General features: G+C 38.3%; 1 long non-coding RNA gene across 1 annotated transcript in view; it reads left to right on the top strand.

Moving 5' to 3' along the window:
* LOC116873473 overlaps window positions 1–9,868 on the top strand; it is a 29,733-nt gene extending 19,865 nt beyond the window's left edge. The window contains exon 3 of the long non-coding RNA XR_004383813.1: window positions 9,495–9,868. This is a non-coding gene — a long non-coding RNA (uncharacterized LOC116873473). The remainder of the gene's footprint in view (window positions 1–9,494) is intronic.
* Window positions 9,869–18,198: the final 8,330 nt, after the last annotated feature.

The raw sequence follows: 18,198 nt of genomic DNA, 5'->3' as shown, positions 1-18,198 counted from the left end.
CAGAGGAAAGAAGGTTTCCCTTTCTCCCTCCACTTTCCTTAACCCACTTGCAGAATAAAGAAGTAACCAATTTATTCTTTTTTAAGATCTTACTTATTTATTAGAGAGAGAGAGAGAGAGAACACTATGGGTGGGGGGAGGGGGGAGAGGGAGAAGAAGACAAGAAGACTTCCTGCTTCCTGTTGAGCAGAGAGCCCAATGCACGGCTTCATCTCCAGACTCTGGGATCATGACCTGAGCCAAAGGCAGATGCTTAACTTGAGCCATTCAGGCGCCCCAGGAAATAACCAATTTAAATGATGTTCATTGTATATCTATTTTGGGGCCTACAGTGTTCTGAGTACTGGAAAATCAGCTGTGAATAAAACAGACAGTAATAGTGCCCCCCTATTTATGTTTCTGTTTATGTTCTAGTGAGGGAGGACAGGCAGTAAACCTATTAAGAAGAAATGAATAAGAACTCAGGCACTGATAAATGTTACGAAGAAGGTACACTAGGATAATAAGCCACAGGGGACTGGGGAGGTGGAGTACTACTTTGGCTACAGTAGTCAGGGAAGGCCTCTCAGAAGAAGTGACACTTGAGTCACTTATTACCACCTAAATGACAAAAAGGAGAAGACACAGAGGAGTTCTCCAAGCAGAAGGAGCAACAGGTAGAAGGCCTGAGCCAAGAAAAAGCCTTGTGTGTTCTTGGAATGCAAAGAGGATCAATGGGAATGAGGGGAAGGATAGACACCAGAATAGATAGAGCAAGACTGGGAGTGGCAAGGGAAGAGTATCTCATGGATCCGATGATAAGTTTGTAGGTTGTTCTGCTTGCAAAGGGAAGTCTATAGAGGGTTTTAAAGAGGGAAATTGTATTGTAGATGACTCTGATCAACACAAGTTTGAACTGCATGGGTCCACTTATACGTGGAGTTTTTACAGTAATATCTATAAAATATTTTCTTTCTTATATTTTTTGACTAGCACTTTCTTCTCTCTTGCTTACTTATTGTAAGAATATAGTATATAATATACATGATGTACAAAATATGTGTTAGTTGTGTATATTATCAGAAAGACTTAGGGTCAACAATAGGCTATTAGCAGTTAAGTTTTGGAGGAGTCAAAAGTTATATGTAGATTTTTGACTGTACAAGGGATGAGTGCCTCTAACGCCCATATCATTCAAGGGTCAACTGTATTTGGTTTATACTTTATAGAGATTACTCTAGCTGCTATGTGGATGGGGGGACAGTGGGGGGATCAAGAGTGGAGCAGAGAGACCAGTGAGAGGTGATGATGCCATTGACTTAGACAAAAAGAGTGGAGGGGCACCTGGGTGGCTCAGTGGGTTAAGCCTCTGCCTTTGGCTCAGGTCATGATCTCAGGGTCCTGGGATCAAGCCGTGCATTGGGCTCTCTGCTCAACAGGGAGCCTGCTTCCCTTCATCTCTCTCTGCCTGCCTCTCTGCCTACTTGTGATCTCTGTCTGTCAAATAAATAAATATTTAAAACAGACCAAAAAAAGAGTGGAAATGGAGAGAAGTGATTGGATTCAGGATATATTTTGGAAGTTGGAGCCAGTAGGACCTATTGAAGAATTTGTAGTAGATACTTACTGATGGACTGAGTTTGTCGTGTAAGGAAAAGAGAAGAGCCGAGTAGGGTTTCTAGGTATGTGTCCTGAGCAACTTAGTATATATTTGTATTATTTATTAGGATGAGGAAAGCTGGAGAAAGCAGACTTGGGTGGAGTAGAAATCAATAACTTTTGTTTTGACCATCTTAAATTTGAGATGCTTATTAGACATCCTAGGCATCCTTTGAATAAGGAGTTGGATATCCACATCTGGACTCAGGTGAGAGTTTTGGGTCTAGAGATATAAACTTGAAAGTTATCAGTGTACCAAGGTCTTTGAAGCAATAAGACTAGATGACATTACCTAGGGACCCAGTATGTGGAGAGAGCTGGGGTCAGAGCTCTGGATATTCCAACATTTGGAAGTCTAGTACAGGTGGTCTCCCTTCATATTCAAGGCAAGTCTTTTATGTGTTCTCTGATTTTATCCAACTCACCCCTTTTGTAACAGATTAAAAATGGCTGTAAGTTCTTTGACACTCTTACCACAAGAAGTGCAGTCTAATTCCCCTCCCCTGAATCTGGGCTGAGTATCTCAGGATATTGACTTGCCTGACCAATAGAATTAATCAGAAGTGATTTTGAAACTTAAAAGACTGGTCATGAGGCACCTGGGTGGCTCAAGCAGTGAAGTGTCCGACTCTTGGTTTCAGCTCAGGTCATGATCTCAAGGCCGTGAGATCAAGCCCCACACCAGGCTCCACATTCAGTAGAGAGTCTACTTGAGATTCTCTTTCTCTCCATCTCCTTTTGCCCCCCACACTGCTCTCTCAAATAAATAAATGCATCCAAAAAAAAAAAAAAAGACTAGGTCATAAGAAGTCATGAAGCTTCTATCCAGGATATTTGGAATATTGTTTTTGGAAACCCGAGCCATCATATAAGAAGGCCAATTACCCTGAGACTGCTCTGGGAAGTGCCACCTATAGGTGCCTTGTGGTTGACATTCTCAGCTGAGTCCAGCCTTCTGGGCACTCTTGCAGGCTATTGGACATGTGAATGAAGCCACTTGGACCTTTAAATCTAACCCATCCACCAAGAGATCTGGCAAATAACCTCATATGACATTATGCAAGGCAAAAAAAACTGCCCAGCTGAGCTCTGCCCAAATCCCTGACCCGCAAATCATGAGATACAAAATAATTGGGACAATTTGTTTTGTAGCAGTAGAAAACTGTAATACCTTCCCTCTTTCTCTCGGACCTTATTTTATAATCCTTCTGGATCACACTTCTCAACACACACATCATTTTGTTAACTTTTTCTTCCTTATTGGTTCCTTCTCCTCCACATGGAAGATGCTTAGTCTTTCCTGTCTTGATAAAAATGTTCTTTAACCTCTAGCTCCCATTTTTCAATCTACTGCAAATTTGGCGTTTGCCTTCACTACACCCCAGCAAGTGATCTCACTGAATTCTCTAATGTCAACTTCTCATTGACAAAGCCATTGTATATTTTTCTATATATAACTATGTATTGAACTATATTTAAACACTCTTACCATGAATTTTTAAAGAATGAGGAGAGTTGATGCAGCTGGCTAAGAAATAAGATGGGAATCAGAACAAATCTGCAGAGCCAAGGACCTCGGGTCTTCAAAGTCATGTTTCTTCAGCTGGAATATGAGAAGCAACTCAAAACCAGGAGGGATCCTAAAGACAAAGTGGATGCAGTGTGAGTGAACCAGGCAGAACCTGGCTCTGTGGAACCAGGCAGACCATTCTAGAATCCTAGTCCAGCGTTTGAACAACCAGCAGGATCAAACTCCTAAGAGGAGAGCAGTAGATTGCTGGAAAACAAAAAAGAAGGTAGGCTTAGAACAGTGTGGAGAACAGGCAGGAGAAAGCCTTTAAGCAGCCACTTAGACTTTATTGTGTCTGTGGATAAAGTGGGGAAGAGTTATAAAAGATGCTGATTCCCCTGTCTTGCCCAAGAGATTCTGGAATTGGATCAAAAATTTCCCTTTCAAATAAACAGCCCACATCATTCTGATATAAGTGGGCTTCAGGCCAGACTTTGAGAAACACTACCTAAAGCAAGAGGAAGGTTCTTTCCATGTGGTCTCTGCAGCAAGATAGCCAGACTTCTTACATGGTGCTTCAAGACTCTCAATAGCCAAAATGGATGCTTCTGGGTCTTCTTAAAGTTGAGGCCTAGAACTGGCACAGTGTCACTTTTGCTACGTGATGTTGGTTGAAGCAAGTCACAGGTTTGATCCAGTTTAAGGGCAAGGGACTACACATGTGTGTGAATAATATCTACCTCCAAATAAGAGGAGGTAGATTTGACTTATAAGTAGATATGGAAAGTAAGAAAGAGAGAGAATTATCATTAATTTTATTAGGTATAGAATGGCATTAGAATTATGTAGAAATCTTTTCTTATTTATTTAGAGATGTATACTGAAGCATTAGGAATTAGCCATCATATCTACAGTTTACTTGAAATGCTTTAGCAAAAATGTAGAGCAAATAATTATAGTAAAATACTAATAGTTGTGATTGATTATACTGTCTTCTCTCCTTTTCTGATGTTTGAAGTGCTTACTCATAAAAAGTGAAACAAACAAATAAAGCCAAAATTTATTAATCGTCTTCTACATTCTAGGTTATGTTTTATGGGCTTGTGAACATTAGTAAATAGAACAGACTCAACTCACTGCCCTCAGGGAGCTTATACTGTAGCAGAGGGAGACAGACAATACATAAACAAAATAAACAAGAACAGTACGTATGTATGAGGCACTAAGTGCTATGGACAAACAGAGCAGAGTTCGGAAAACTGAAAGTGCAAGGAAGCATAGTGGTCAAGGTCAGCCTCATTGAGAAGCAGACAGTTGAACAAAGACTTGAAGGGTATGAGGGGATTTTTCACTTTTGTATCTGCAAAGAGCACTTGAGTCAGAGGAAACACAAGTGCTAAGGCATGGATTTCTCTGGTGTGTTCACATTCTGTGAAAGGCAAGGGGGCCAGTGTGACTGAAGCAGAATGAGCCATCATGGAAGCAGTGAAGATACTTGTGGGATCTGGTGGGCCACTGGGAGGAGTTTGGGTTTTACTGTGAATGAAATGGGGAGCCACCAGATTTGATTACAGGAATGACATGATCTGAATGATGTTTTGGTTTTTTAATAATATTTTTTAAAAACCTAGCTTTTATTATTCCTTTTTAAAAAAGATTTTAATTTATTTATTTGAGAGAGAGAGCTCATGAGAAGGGGGGAGGGGCACAGGGAGGAGCAGACTCCCTGCTGAGGAGGGAGCCCTATGTGGGGCTGGATCCCAGGACCCTGGGATCATGACCTGAGTGGAAGGCAGAAGCTTAATGGACTGAGCCACCTACTCGTCCCTGAATGATGTTTTTAAAGGGTCACTATGGCTGCTGCCTTGGGAAGGGGCATCAGGGAGGGCAAGGATAGAAGCAAGAAGAGTTAAGACAACTAGAATAATCTAAGTGACTGACGGTGGCCTTTTGAGCCAATATTGTAAAGCTGAATATGAAAACTGAAACTGAATGTTCAAAGAGAAAAAACATAGAGGAAAAACTTCACTGCCTCGGCATAGGCAGTTTTCTTTTACAGGACATAAAAATAATTATCAAAATTTAAGATTTCAACTCATCAAAATATTCACTGAGAAAATAAAAAGGCAATCTACAAACAGGAAGAAAATATTCATAATATGTATACCTGATGAAGGATTCATAGAGTCCTGCAAGTCAACAATAATAAGTCAAACAAAACTACAATTATAAGCAAAAAACTTAAACCATTATTTCATAAAGAAGATATTCAAATGGCCAAAAAATTTATGAAAATGTGCTTGCTCAACATCATATGTCATCAGAAAAATTAAAATTGAAACCGCAACGAGATACCACTATACACCCACGAGAATGACTCATATTGAAAAGACTGGCTGACTCCAACCTTCCCTTTTAAAGTTGTCCATCCCTTCAGTTCAGGAGTTCACAGAGGGATCTAGGGGACTGAGGGGATAGATGGTAAAGCAGAGGGAGGGCTGGCCTTGCTCCATTCATATGTATTGGCAAGAATGCGGAGCAATCCGAATTACTCCACAATGGTGGTGGTTTAACAGCTCTGGAAAATTGGCAGTTTTCTATAAAGTTATACACCTACCTTATTATCCAGCAATTCCATTCTAGTTACATACCCCAAGAGGAATGAATATTTCAGCAAAAAGGCAAATGTTATTAGTGACTTTTTAATCATAGGGTTATTCACAGTAGTCCATATGAGGAAACAACCTGCTTCCCCATCAACAGAATGAACAAACAACTATGATATATTCATATAGTGGACCACTACCTGTCAGTAAGAAAGAACAGACTCCTTATATATGAATCAATCTAAAAACCGTGAGAGTGAAAGAAGCCCATGACAGTAACATACTGTATTGGTCCCTTTATATGAAATTTGAGAATAGACAAATCTAATCTTTGATTGATGACAGAAAGTAGAAAATTGGTTGCCTTTGGGTTGGAGTGAGTGGGAAGGGGCACCAGGGAAATTTCTGGAGTGATATATCTGGATCTGAGTGTTATTGACACTGGTACATTCACCTGTCAAAATCAGGTTTGTATATTTTTCTGTTTATAAATCAGACTTTGATAAAGTACCATAAGCATAAAGACAGATGGTTCCATAATACCCTTTTAAGCTTGTTCAGCATGTCAGTCACATGGTTTGCTTGAACCTGTTTGACCAGGCACAGCGACCTTATGGGAGTTGGGGGACAGCCCTGCTCTGTGTAAGGAAGAAAACCAAGAGGGAGTAATATCTCTGAAGCCAAGTGAAGAGAACATCTCAAGGAAGAGGGAGTGAGCAGCTCCGAAATGCTGCTACGTGAGGTTGAGAAGGACCAAGGACTGCTATTGGATTTGACAGTGGAAAGGTCAGTAACTGGTGACCTGGAAAAAATGGTGTCAGAGGGGTAGTGGAGGTGAAATACCTTCCTAGAGTAGGTTTAAAAGAGAATGGGAGGAGAGGAATTAGATATGATGAACACAGACAAGCATTCTCAATTGTCTGGCTGTGTTCTCAGTGCCTAGCAGAATTCCCGGCATGTATTTAAAAGATGTTCACAGGGGCACCTGGGTGGCTCAGTGGGTTAAAGCCTCTGCCTTCAGCTCAGGTCATGATCCCAGGGTCCTGGGATTGAGCCCCACATCAAGCCCCACATCGGGCTCTCTGCTCGGCGGGGAGCCTGCTGCCTCCTCTGTCTATTTCTCTCTGCCTGCCTCTCTGTCTACTTGTGATCTCTGTCAAATAAATAAATAAAATCTTTATAAAAAAAAAGATGTTCACAAATACTTTATATTGTATGGTGTGTTTACCCCAAATAACCCTGAACCTGTTCTAATTAATTAAAAATCTCCCTCTCACACATGTGATTTAGTCATTGATACTAAGAAGTAACTCAGGGCCCTCCTCCTTGAGTGAGCATTTTTAACATTTACTAAAACATTTGTGTAGTCATGACTTCCAGAGCTAGTGACACCATTATCCTAGCCATTATTGTTGGACCCTGGTATTTGTCTTATTAGACCCTTGCTAAGAAGATTAAGGATTTGGTGAGATAATTAATAGCTTCAGGAAGAGGATTCTGTAGATAAGATTACATAGGTCAATCTTGTGGTCTCCTACAGAAAACAAAAAAAAAAGCTTGATATTTGTCTCAGCTGCTCTCAAGCTTTTGGTTTTCTGATAAACAGGAAAGATGTGCCTTTCTCCAGGGCAGACACAGAGTAAGTCTTCCTTTCACCCTTGACCAAGGCATCACAAAATGGTTAAGGACGAGGTCTGCAAAAATTTCAACAAGAACTCAAGTCCCATAAGTGAGGATTGAGGAAGAGAATAAAACCAGTAGGACATAAATGACAGTCCTTGTCATAAATGAAGAGAGGAAGCTTTATCAGGAAAGAGGCTATGTCTATTTGATCCTCCAGTGTATCCTTAGTAACTATCTCAGTGCCTAGTACTCAAAACAAAATATGGTAAGCACTCAAAAAACCAAACCAAACCAAAACAAACAAACCATATGAGACAAAATGGTTAAGAGTTTGGTCATTTGGGAATGCTAAGGCTGAAACATCTTTTTTAAAGGATTTAAGACATAATCATTGGGAAGTTGAGATGAACCTTGGTTTATGTGTTGATGGGCAGAGGTCAGGCCTCAGATAAGGTAAGACATCAGAGCTCCAGAGTTAGCTCCCAGTGAGTCTTCTGCTCAGACTCTAGCCTTTTATTTAAAGATGCTCCGACCTCCCGCTGTGGGAATAGATGGGACTGAAAGAGTTTGTATTAGCCCCCCAATAACTCATACTCTTTATAGAGAGTCAAGTCAAGTGTAGAACGATTCTTTTTAGCCCTTTAAGTTTCCTTATTGAAATGGTCCTAAAACATGTGCCAGTGACCAAATTTTGACACTTCATTAGAGTAAATCCAACAAACACTGATAAAAGAGGTATTCAGGCCAAAATTTAGGAGACAGGATTTTAAATGCCTACTCTACCCACAGCTCCTGCTTACTGGCACTAGATCATGTGACCTCTTAACTTTGACCTCTGCCATTACTGATTGAACCCAGATTAACACCTGCCCTAAGCTGAGCCCATTAGATTCCCTCTCCCAGGAATATGGAATTGGTATTGGGGAAATCTCTAAGGACAAGGCACAAATTAAATGCACTATCTTTTGGGATAAGAAATGTTCTAAGCATTTTATAGAAGCTGGTCAATAATTTTCCATCTAAGACGGAATGCTTTTTTTAACATCATAAATTGACATAGATCTAGGATAGTTATAGGCTATGCTTCAATTCTTTTTTTAAGATTTTGTTTATTTATTTATTTGAGAGAGAAAGAGAAAGGAACAGAGGGAGAGGAACAAGCAGACTCCACACTGAGCATGGAGCCTGATGTGGGGTTTGATTTCAGGACCCTGAGATCATGACCTGAGCCAAAAACAAGAATTGGATGCTTAACTGACTGGGCCACCCAGGTGCCCTGCTTCAATTCTTTAGATAATTGTCACAATTGTGAAATGTAGTAAATGCCATTATTTGTGGTTTAGTTGAGCTATAGAAAGAAGAAGGAAAAAATGACCTTCCTATAGGATAAATCAGGACATTCCAAAAGGGAATACTGTAAAAGAGCCATCCTCAAACTCTTGACCATCACTCACAGTTAGAAATATATCTTACATTGTAACACATACACACACAATTGACACAAATGTTGTACAAAATTGTTTTAATCCTTATTATGTATAATACACCCTGATATTTTCAGTTCTATTTTCTGTTTTAAAAATACTGGTAACAACCCACTAATTGATTTCATAGCTCACTAGTGAGTTGTGTCCTAGAGTTTGACACTGCTCATGGTCTATGTCTTTGTCCATTTTGGCAGCTATAACAAAATACCATAAATTGAGTAGTTTATCAGCAATAGAAGTTTGTTTCTCACCATTCTGGAAGCCCAGGATCAAGGTGCTGGCAGATTCAGTCAGTGAAGACCCACTTGCCATAGATGGCCATCTTTTCACTGTAACTTTACATGGCAGAAGAAGCAAGGGGTCTTTCTTAGAGGAGCACTTACCCCATTCATGAGGGCTAATCACCTCACAAAGTCCCCACCTTCTAATAACATCACCTTGGGGATTAAGATTTCAACACATGAATTTGGAGGATAAAACCATTTAGTCCATTGTAGTGTAATAGGCGAGATAAAATAGTTCAGCAGATCTGTCCCAACAAACTTAAGCTTTATACAAAAAGAAAAGCATCCAAAAGACTAAACAAAATGAAAAAAAATTAACCCAGTTTCATTGAAAAAAATATTGCAGTTCCAAGGAGAAGTACCAAAGCATTAAGTACCTGGAGAAAACATCTACAACAGTGGAAACTAAGAAACCCGCAAATCACAGACAGGTAAGATTAGAGTGATTATGTGTATTTTGAAAGAGATAAATGTCATATTGAAGGCCCTCAAAGGCTGTGGTAACAAGGCTGAGGCACTCTGGTAAATGTTGAAGGATCTAAAAATAGTAGTGAAAACTACCCAGTATTTAACAAGACTCACAGAATCCATGATGCCAGTACAGCTTAAGTATAGTGGAGGTGAAATGAGAAATTGAATACTCCACCCACCCATAGTGCAGGAGACCAGAGACCCCACTGGACATGTCCTGGGTGAGGAGTGAGGTTTTGGCTTCCGAGACCACATTTTGTGACTAACAGCAAGGGCTTTGAAGGGAGCTGCTCCCACCTCCTACTAGCCCTGTGACTTTTATAAACATCTTTAAACATCTGTTTCCTCATGTGAAAAATAGGGATAATAACAGTCACTGCATCGTGACTCATTGTGGTTGTCACAATTAAATGAGATAATGCATCAAAAGGATTAGCAAAGTTCCTAGCATTAAAAAAGCAAAAACAAAAACAAAAAAAACCTAGCTGTGTTATTTTTGAATCAGCCACAAAACAGACAATGAGGGATCTGGCGTCCAAATGAAAATGTGGTGAGAAAAGAAGAGCCAAGATAGGAAACCAAGAGGATTCAGTACTCAAGGAGTTGTTGCGTAAGAGATAGCAGCTTCCATGAGAATCACAGTTTGAGGGAGCATTTTCTAGAATAGGGGGTTGCTGTTCCGGAAAGACAAAACAACAAATGTCTACAATACTGAAAAAGCAACAAACAGTAATTGAATCCATGTTACTGTGAATCTAAAGCATATGCTCTTAATTACTGTATTATCCCATTGTAAGATTTTAATTGGGACATTGCAATCAATAAAATCCAACACATACAACAAAGAGAATTAACAAATAGATTTGCTGAAATAATTCCATAATTAAGTACTGTATGTACTTATGTACTTATGTTTCAAAGTGTTTTCACAGTCTGACAAAACTTGCCCTCTCATAGGGCCTTTATAAAAACAATAAAAAGCTCATAAAAAGTGATAAAAGAGTCAATCCAACAAGGGAATATAACATTTGTAAATATCTATGCTATAGATAGAAGTTATCTATAGCATATCTATCTACAGTGTAGAAGCCCTGAATTTATAAAGCAAATATTAACAGATCTAAAGGGAGAAATAGATAGCAATACAATAATAGTAAGGTACTTTAATACCCCATCATTATCACTGGATAAATCATCCAGACAGAAAATCAATAAGGAAACATTGGCCTTAAATGACACATCAGGCTAGATGGACTTAATAGATATATACAGAACATTCCATCCAAAAGCAGCAGAATATACATTCTTCTCAAGTGCACATGGGATGTTCTCCAGCATAGATCATATGCTAGTCCACAAAACAAGTTTTAACAAATTTAACAAGATTGAAATAATACCAACTATCTTTTCTGACCCCCAGTGATATGAAACTAGAAGTCAATTACAAAGAGAAAACTGGAAAAGTCACAATTTTATGGAAATTAAACAACATGCTACTGAACAACCCAATGGGTCAGTGAAGATGACAAGAGAGAAATGTTAAATGTCTTAAGACAAATGAAAATGGAAATACAACATACCAAAACATATGGGATGCCACAAAAGCAGCTCTAAGAGGGAAGCTTGTAGCAATAAATGCCTACCTCAAAGAGCAAGAAAAATGTCAAAAAAAAAAAAAAAAACCCCAACCTAGTTTGCTACTCAAGAAACTAGAAAAAGAAGAACAAATAAAGCCCAAAGTTAGTAGAAGGAAGGAAATAACAAAGGTAAGAGCAGAAATAAATGAAACACAGACTAAAAAAACAATGGAACAGATCAATGAAACTAGGAGCTGATTATTTGACAAGATAAAAAAAAATCAAACTAATTGGTTAGACTCACAAGAAAGAAAGAAAGGAAAAGAAAGAAAGAAGGAAAGGAAGAAGAAAGAGAAAGAAGAGTACTAAAAAAAAAATGAAATCATTTATGAAAGAGATGTTACAACAGAAACCACAGAAGTACAAATGATCATAAGATGACCAAAAGACCATAATAATGAACAATTATACACAAATTAGAAAACCTAGCAGAAATGCATAAATTCATAGAAAAACACAACCTTCCAACACAGAATCATGAAGATAGAAAATCTGAACAAGACTGTAAGGAGATTGAATCAATAATCAAAAATCTCTCAACAAATAAAATCCAGAACCAGACAGCTTCACTGGTGAATTCTATCAAACAAGAAAAAGAACTGATATTAATTTTTCTCAAACTCTTCCAAAATAGAGAAGAGGAAGGAACACTTCCAAACTCATTTTATGAAGTCAGCATTACCCTGATACTAAACCTAGGTGAGGGCACCACAAGACAAGAAAATTACAAGCCATCAGTGGAAGGCAAATACTATATGATTTCACTCATATGTGGAATATAATAAAACAAATGAGCAAAATGGAAAAAAGAGAGAGATAAGCCAAGAAGACTCTTTTTTTAAAAAAATATTTTATTTTATTTGAGACAGAGAAAGCAAGAAGACAGAGCATGAGTGGAGGTAGAGGGGGAAAGGGAGGGGAGGAGGAAAGACAGAGGGAAAGTAAAGAGAGAGGGAGAAAAAGAGGAAGGGAAAGGGGGGAGGGAGAAAAAGGGGGAGGAGCAGACTCCCTGCTGTGCAGGGGGCCTGATGTGGGCTCATTCCCAGGACCCTATGATCATGACCTGAGCCAAAGGCAGACACTTAGCCCATTAAGCCACCCGGGCACCCCTAAACAGACTCTTCATTATAGAGAACAAACTGATGGTTTCTAGGAGGGAGAGCGTTGTGGGATGGGTTAAATAGATGATGGAGATTATAAAATACACTTGTCATGAGCCTCAGGTGATGAGTGGAATTGTTAAATCACTACATTGTACACCTGAAACTAGTATAACACTGTATGTTAACTGATTGGAATTAAGATAAAAACTTCAAAAAAAGAAAATTACCAGCAATCTCCCTGAAGAACATAGATGCAAAATACCCAACAAAATATTAGTAAACTATATTCAAAAATACATTAAAAGGATTATACATCATAGTCAAGTAGGATTTATTCCAGGGATGCAAGTGTGGTTCAAAATCAACAAATCAATCAATATGGTGCACCATTTTAACAAAATGGAGTATTAAAAATCATGATCATCTCAATAGATGTAGAAATGCACTTGACAAAATTCAACATCCATTTATGGTGGGGGAAAAAAACCTCTCAACAAAGTAGATATAGTAGGAATGTACCTCAACATAATAAAGACCATGTATGACAAGCCCACAGCTAACATCATACCCAATGGTCAAAAGCTGAAAGCTTTTCCTGTAAGATCAGAAACAATCTTAAGAATGCCCACTCTTAATGCTTTTATGCAATACAGTATTGGAAGTCCTATCCAGAGCAATTAGGCAAGAAAAAGAAACAAAATTTATTTCAATTGGAAAGGAAAAAAGTACAAGTGTCACTATTTAAAGATGAGATGATACTATACATAGAAAACCATAAAGAATCTACAAAAAAATGTTAAAACTAATAAATTCAGTACATTTGTAGGATGCAAAATTAGTACACAGAAACCTGTTGCATTTTTATACATTGATAATGAATTATCAGAAAGAAATTAAGAAGACAATCTCATTTATAATTGAGTAAAAAACATTGAAATACCTATGAATAAATTTAACCAAGGAGGTAAAGGATACACTGAAAACTATAAGACACTCATGGTAGAAATTGAAGGAAACACAAATAAATGGAAAGATATTCTATGCTCAAGGATTAGAAGAATTAATATTTTAAAATTTTCATACTATCTAAATCAATCTATATATTCAACTCAATCCCTATCAATTTTCTAATGGAATTTTTCACATAAATAGAACAATCTTAAAATTTATATGGGACCACAAAAGACCCCAAATAACCAAAGCAATCTTGAGGAAGAAGAACAAAGCATCATTTTCCCTGATTTTAAATTGTATTACAAAGCTATAGTAATCCAAACAGTATTGTATTGGCATAAAGCCAGATGAGATCAATAGAACAGAATAGAGAACCCAGAAATAAATCCACACATATGTGGTCAATTAACTTCTGAAAAAAGAGCCAAGAATATACAGTGGGGAAAGAAGAGTCTCTTCAGTAAATGGTGTTGTGAAAACTGGACAGCCACATGGAAAAGTGTGAACTGGACCACTGTCTTGTATCATACATAAAAATAAATTCAAAGTGGATTAAAGGCTTCAATGTAAGACCTGAACAATAGAATTGCTAAAAGAAAATGTAAGCAGTAAGCTCCCTGTTATCAGCCTTACAGATGATTTTTTGGATTTGACATCAAGGCAAAAGCAACAAAAGTGGAAAAAGCAAACAAACAAAAACAAGTGAACTGACTACATCAAATCAAAAAGCTTCTGCACAGTAAAGGAAACCATCAATAAAATGAAAAGGTGACTTATGAAATAAGAGAAAATATTTTCAAATCATATATCTGATAAGGGTTTAATATTCAAAATACATAAAGAATACAATTCAGTAGCAGAAAAACAATCTGATTTAAAAATTGGCAGAGAATCAAAAAAATGAGCAGATGATCTGAATAGACATTTTTCTAGAAGACATACAGATAGCTAACAGGTACAGGAAAGGGTGCACAACATCACCAGTCATCAGTAGAACACAAATCAAAACCATCTGGTAGAATGGCTAGTATCAAAAAGACAAGAAATAACAAGTGTTCCCTCTATCCCTATACTTTGAAGTGTTTTAATCAGGAATGGATGCTGGATTTTGTCAAATGCTTTTTCTGCATCAATTGAGAGGACCATGTGGTTCTTCTCTCTTCTCTTATTAATTTGTTCTATCACATTGATTGATTTGCGAATATTGAACCATCCTTGTAGCCCAGGAATAAATCCCACCTGGTCATGGTGGATAATCTTTTTAATGTGCTTTGGATCCTGTTTGCTAGGATCTTGTTGAGAATCTTAGCATCCATATTCATCAGTGATATTGGTCTGAAATTCTCCTTTTTGGTAGGGTCTTTGCCTGGTTTGGGGATCAAGGTAATGCTGGCTTCATAGAAAGAGTCTGGAAATTTTCCTTCTGCTTCAATTTTTTGAAACAGCTTCAGGAGAATAGGTGTTATTTCTTCTTTGAAAGTTTGGTAGAATTCCCCAGGGAATCCATCAGGTCCTGGGCTCTTGTTTTTTGGGAGGTTTTTGATCACTGCTTCAATGTCGTTACTAGATATCAGTCTTCATAAAATCTATCTATGAAAGACCCACAGCAAATATCATCCTCAATGGGAAAAAGCTTGCAGCCTTCCCGTTGAGATCAGGAACATGACAAGGATGCCCACTCTCACCACTCTTGTTCAACATAGTATTAGAAGTCCTAGCAACAGCAATCAGACAACAAAGAGAAATAAAAGGTATCCAAATTGGCAATGAAGAAGTCAAACTCTCTCTCTTCGCAGATGACATGATTCTTTATATGGAAATCCCAAAAGACTCCACCCCCAAACTACTAGAACTCATACAACAATTCAGCAACGTGGCAGGATACAAAGTCAATGTACAGAAATCAGTGGCTTTCTTATACACTAACAATGAAAATACAGAAAGGGAAATTAGAGAATCGATTCCATTTACTATAGCACCAAGAACCATAAGATACCTGGGAATAAACCTAACCAAAGAGGTAAAGGATCTGTACTCGAGGAACTACAGAACACTCATGAAAGAAATTGAAGATGACACAAAAAGATGGAAGACCATTCCATGCTCTTGGATGGGAAGAATAAACATTGTTAAAATGTCTATACTGCCTAGAGCAATCTATCCTTTTAATGCCATTCCAATCAAAATTCCACCAGTATTTTTCAAAGAGTTGGAGCAAATAATCCAGAAATTTGTATGGAACCAGAAGAGACCCCGAATCGCTAAGGAAATGTTGAAAAACAAAAATAAAACTGGCGGCATCACATTACCCAATTTCAAGCTTTACTACAAAGCTGTGATCACCAAGACAGCATGGTACTGGCATAAAAACAACACATAGACCAGTGGAACAGAGTAGAGAGCCCAGATATGGACCCTCAACTCTATGGTCAAATAATCTTCGACAAAACAGGAAAAAAATATACAATGGAAAAAAGACAGTCTCTTCAATAAATGGTGCTGGGAAAACTGGACAGCTATATGTAGAAGAATGAAACTCGACCATTCTCTTACACCGTACACAAAGATAAACTCAAAATGGATAAAAGACCTCAACATGAGACAAGAATCCATCAGAATCTTAGAGGGGAACATAGGCAGTAACCTCTTCGATATCAGCCACAGCAACTTCTTTCAAGATATGTCTCCAAAGGCAAAGGAAACAAAAGCCAAAATAAACTTTTGGGACTTCATCAAAATGAAAAGCTTCTGCACAGCAAAGGAAACAGTCAAGAAAACAAAGAGGCAACCCACGGAATGGGAGAAGATATTTGCAAATGACAGTACAGACAAAAGGTTGATATCCAGGATCTATAAAGAACTCCTGAACCTCAACACACAAAAAACAGACAATCATATCAAAAAATGGGCAGAAGATATGAACAGACACTTCTCCAATGAAGACATACAAATGGCTATCAGACACATGAAAAAATGTTCATCATTACTAGCCATCAGGGAGATTCAAATTAAAACCACATTGAGATATCACCTTACACCACTTAGAATGGCCAAAATTAGCAAGACAGGAAACAACATGTGTTGGAGGGGATGTGGAAAAAGGGGAACCCTCTTACACTGTTGGTGGGAATGCAAGTTGGTGCAGCCACTTTGGAGAACAGTGTGGAGATTCCTCAAGAAATTAAAAATAGAGCTTCCCTATGACCCTGCCATTGCACTACTGGGTATTTACCCCAAAGATACAGATGTAGTGAAAAGAAGGGCCATCTGTACCCCAATGTTTATAGCAGCAATGGCCATGGTCGCCAAACTGTGGAAAGAACCAAGATGCCCTTCAACGGATGAATGGATAAAGAAGATATGGTCCATATACACTATGGAGTATTATGCCTCCATCAGAAAGGATGAATACCCAACTTTTGTAGCAACATGGACGGGACTGGTAGAGATTATGCTGAGTGAAATAAGTCAAGCAAGAGTCAGTCAATTATCATATGGTTTCACTTATTTGTGGAGCATAACAAATAGCATGGAGGACAAGGGGAGATGGAGAGGAGAAGGGAGTTGAGGGAAATTGGAAGGGGAGGTGAACCATGAGAGACTATGGACTCTGAAAAACAATCTGAGGGGTTTGAAGGGGCGGGGGGTGGGAGGTTGGGGGGACTAGGTGGTGGGTATTAGAGAGGGCACGGATTACATGGAGCACTGGGTGTGGTGCAAAAACAAGGAATACTGTTATGCTGAAAATAAAAAAAAATAAAAAATAAAACTAAAAAAAAGTACGTAATATACATTTAATAATGAAAAAAATTTAAAAAAAAAAGAAATAACAGGGGCACCTGGGTGGCTCAGTGGGTTAAAGCCTCTGCCTTTGGCTCAGGTCATGATCCCAGGGTCCTGGAATCGAGCCCCGTGTCGGGCTCTCTGCTCAGCGGAGAGCCTGCTTCCACCTCTCTCTCTCTGCCTGCCTCTCTGCCTACTTGTGATCTCTGTCTGTCAAATAAATAAATAAAATCTTTTTAAAAAAAAGAAATAACAAGTGTTGGTGAGAATGTGGAGAAAAGGGAACCCTTGTGCACAGTTGGTAGGAATATAAATTGATTCAGCCCCTATGGAAAAGACAGTAAGGAGTTTTCTCAAAAATTAAAAATAGAACTACCATATAATTTAGGAATCCCACCTCTGGGTTTTTATCAGAAGGAAATGAAAACTAACTCAAAAAGATATAGGCACCCCCATGTTCACTGCAGCATGATTTATAATAGTCAAGATATGAAAACAACTTGAGTGTCCATTGATGGATGAATGGATAAAGAAACTGATGTGTGTGTGTGTGTAACAGAATACTATTCAGACATAAAAAAGAATAAATTTGGGGCACCTGGGTGGCTCAGTGGGTTAAGCCTTTGCCTTCAGCTCAGGTCATGATCTCAGGGTCCTGGGATCGAGTCCCACATCGGGCTCGCCTGCCTCTCTGCCTACGTGTGATCTCTCTCTGTCAAATAAATAAATAAAATCTTTAAAAGAAAAAAAGAATAAATTCTTGCCGTTTGCAACAACATGAATGGACCTTGAGGGCATCGTGCTAGGTGAAGTAAGTCAGACAGAGAAAGACAAATAGTATACAATCTCGCTTATATGTGGAATCTAAAAAATGACAAAACAAAACAAAAAACAAGAGCTCATAGATACAAAAAACAGATTGATGGTTGCTAGAGACAGGGGGTGAGGAGTGGGCAAAATGGGTAAAGGGAGTCAAAACTTCCACTGATAAAACAAATAAATCATGGCTTACAGCATGCTGACTATAGTTAATCATGTGTTGCATATTTGAAAGTGGCTGAGAGTAAATCTTAAAAGTTCTCATCACAAGGAAAAAAATTCT

This window comes from Lontra canadensis, unplaced genomic scaffold, assembly GCF_010015895.1.
Source record: "Lontra canadensis isolate GAN:19392208 unplaced genomic scaffold, GSC_riverotter_1.0 scaffold33, whole genome shotgun sequence".
Classification (NCBI taxonomy): Eukaryota; Metazoa; Chordata; class Mammalia; order Carnivora; family Mustelidae; genus Lontra; species Lontra canadensis.
Note: the sequence above shows the minus strand (reverse complement) of the source record. Positions and strands in the feature narration are given on the sequence as shown.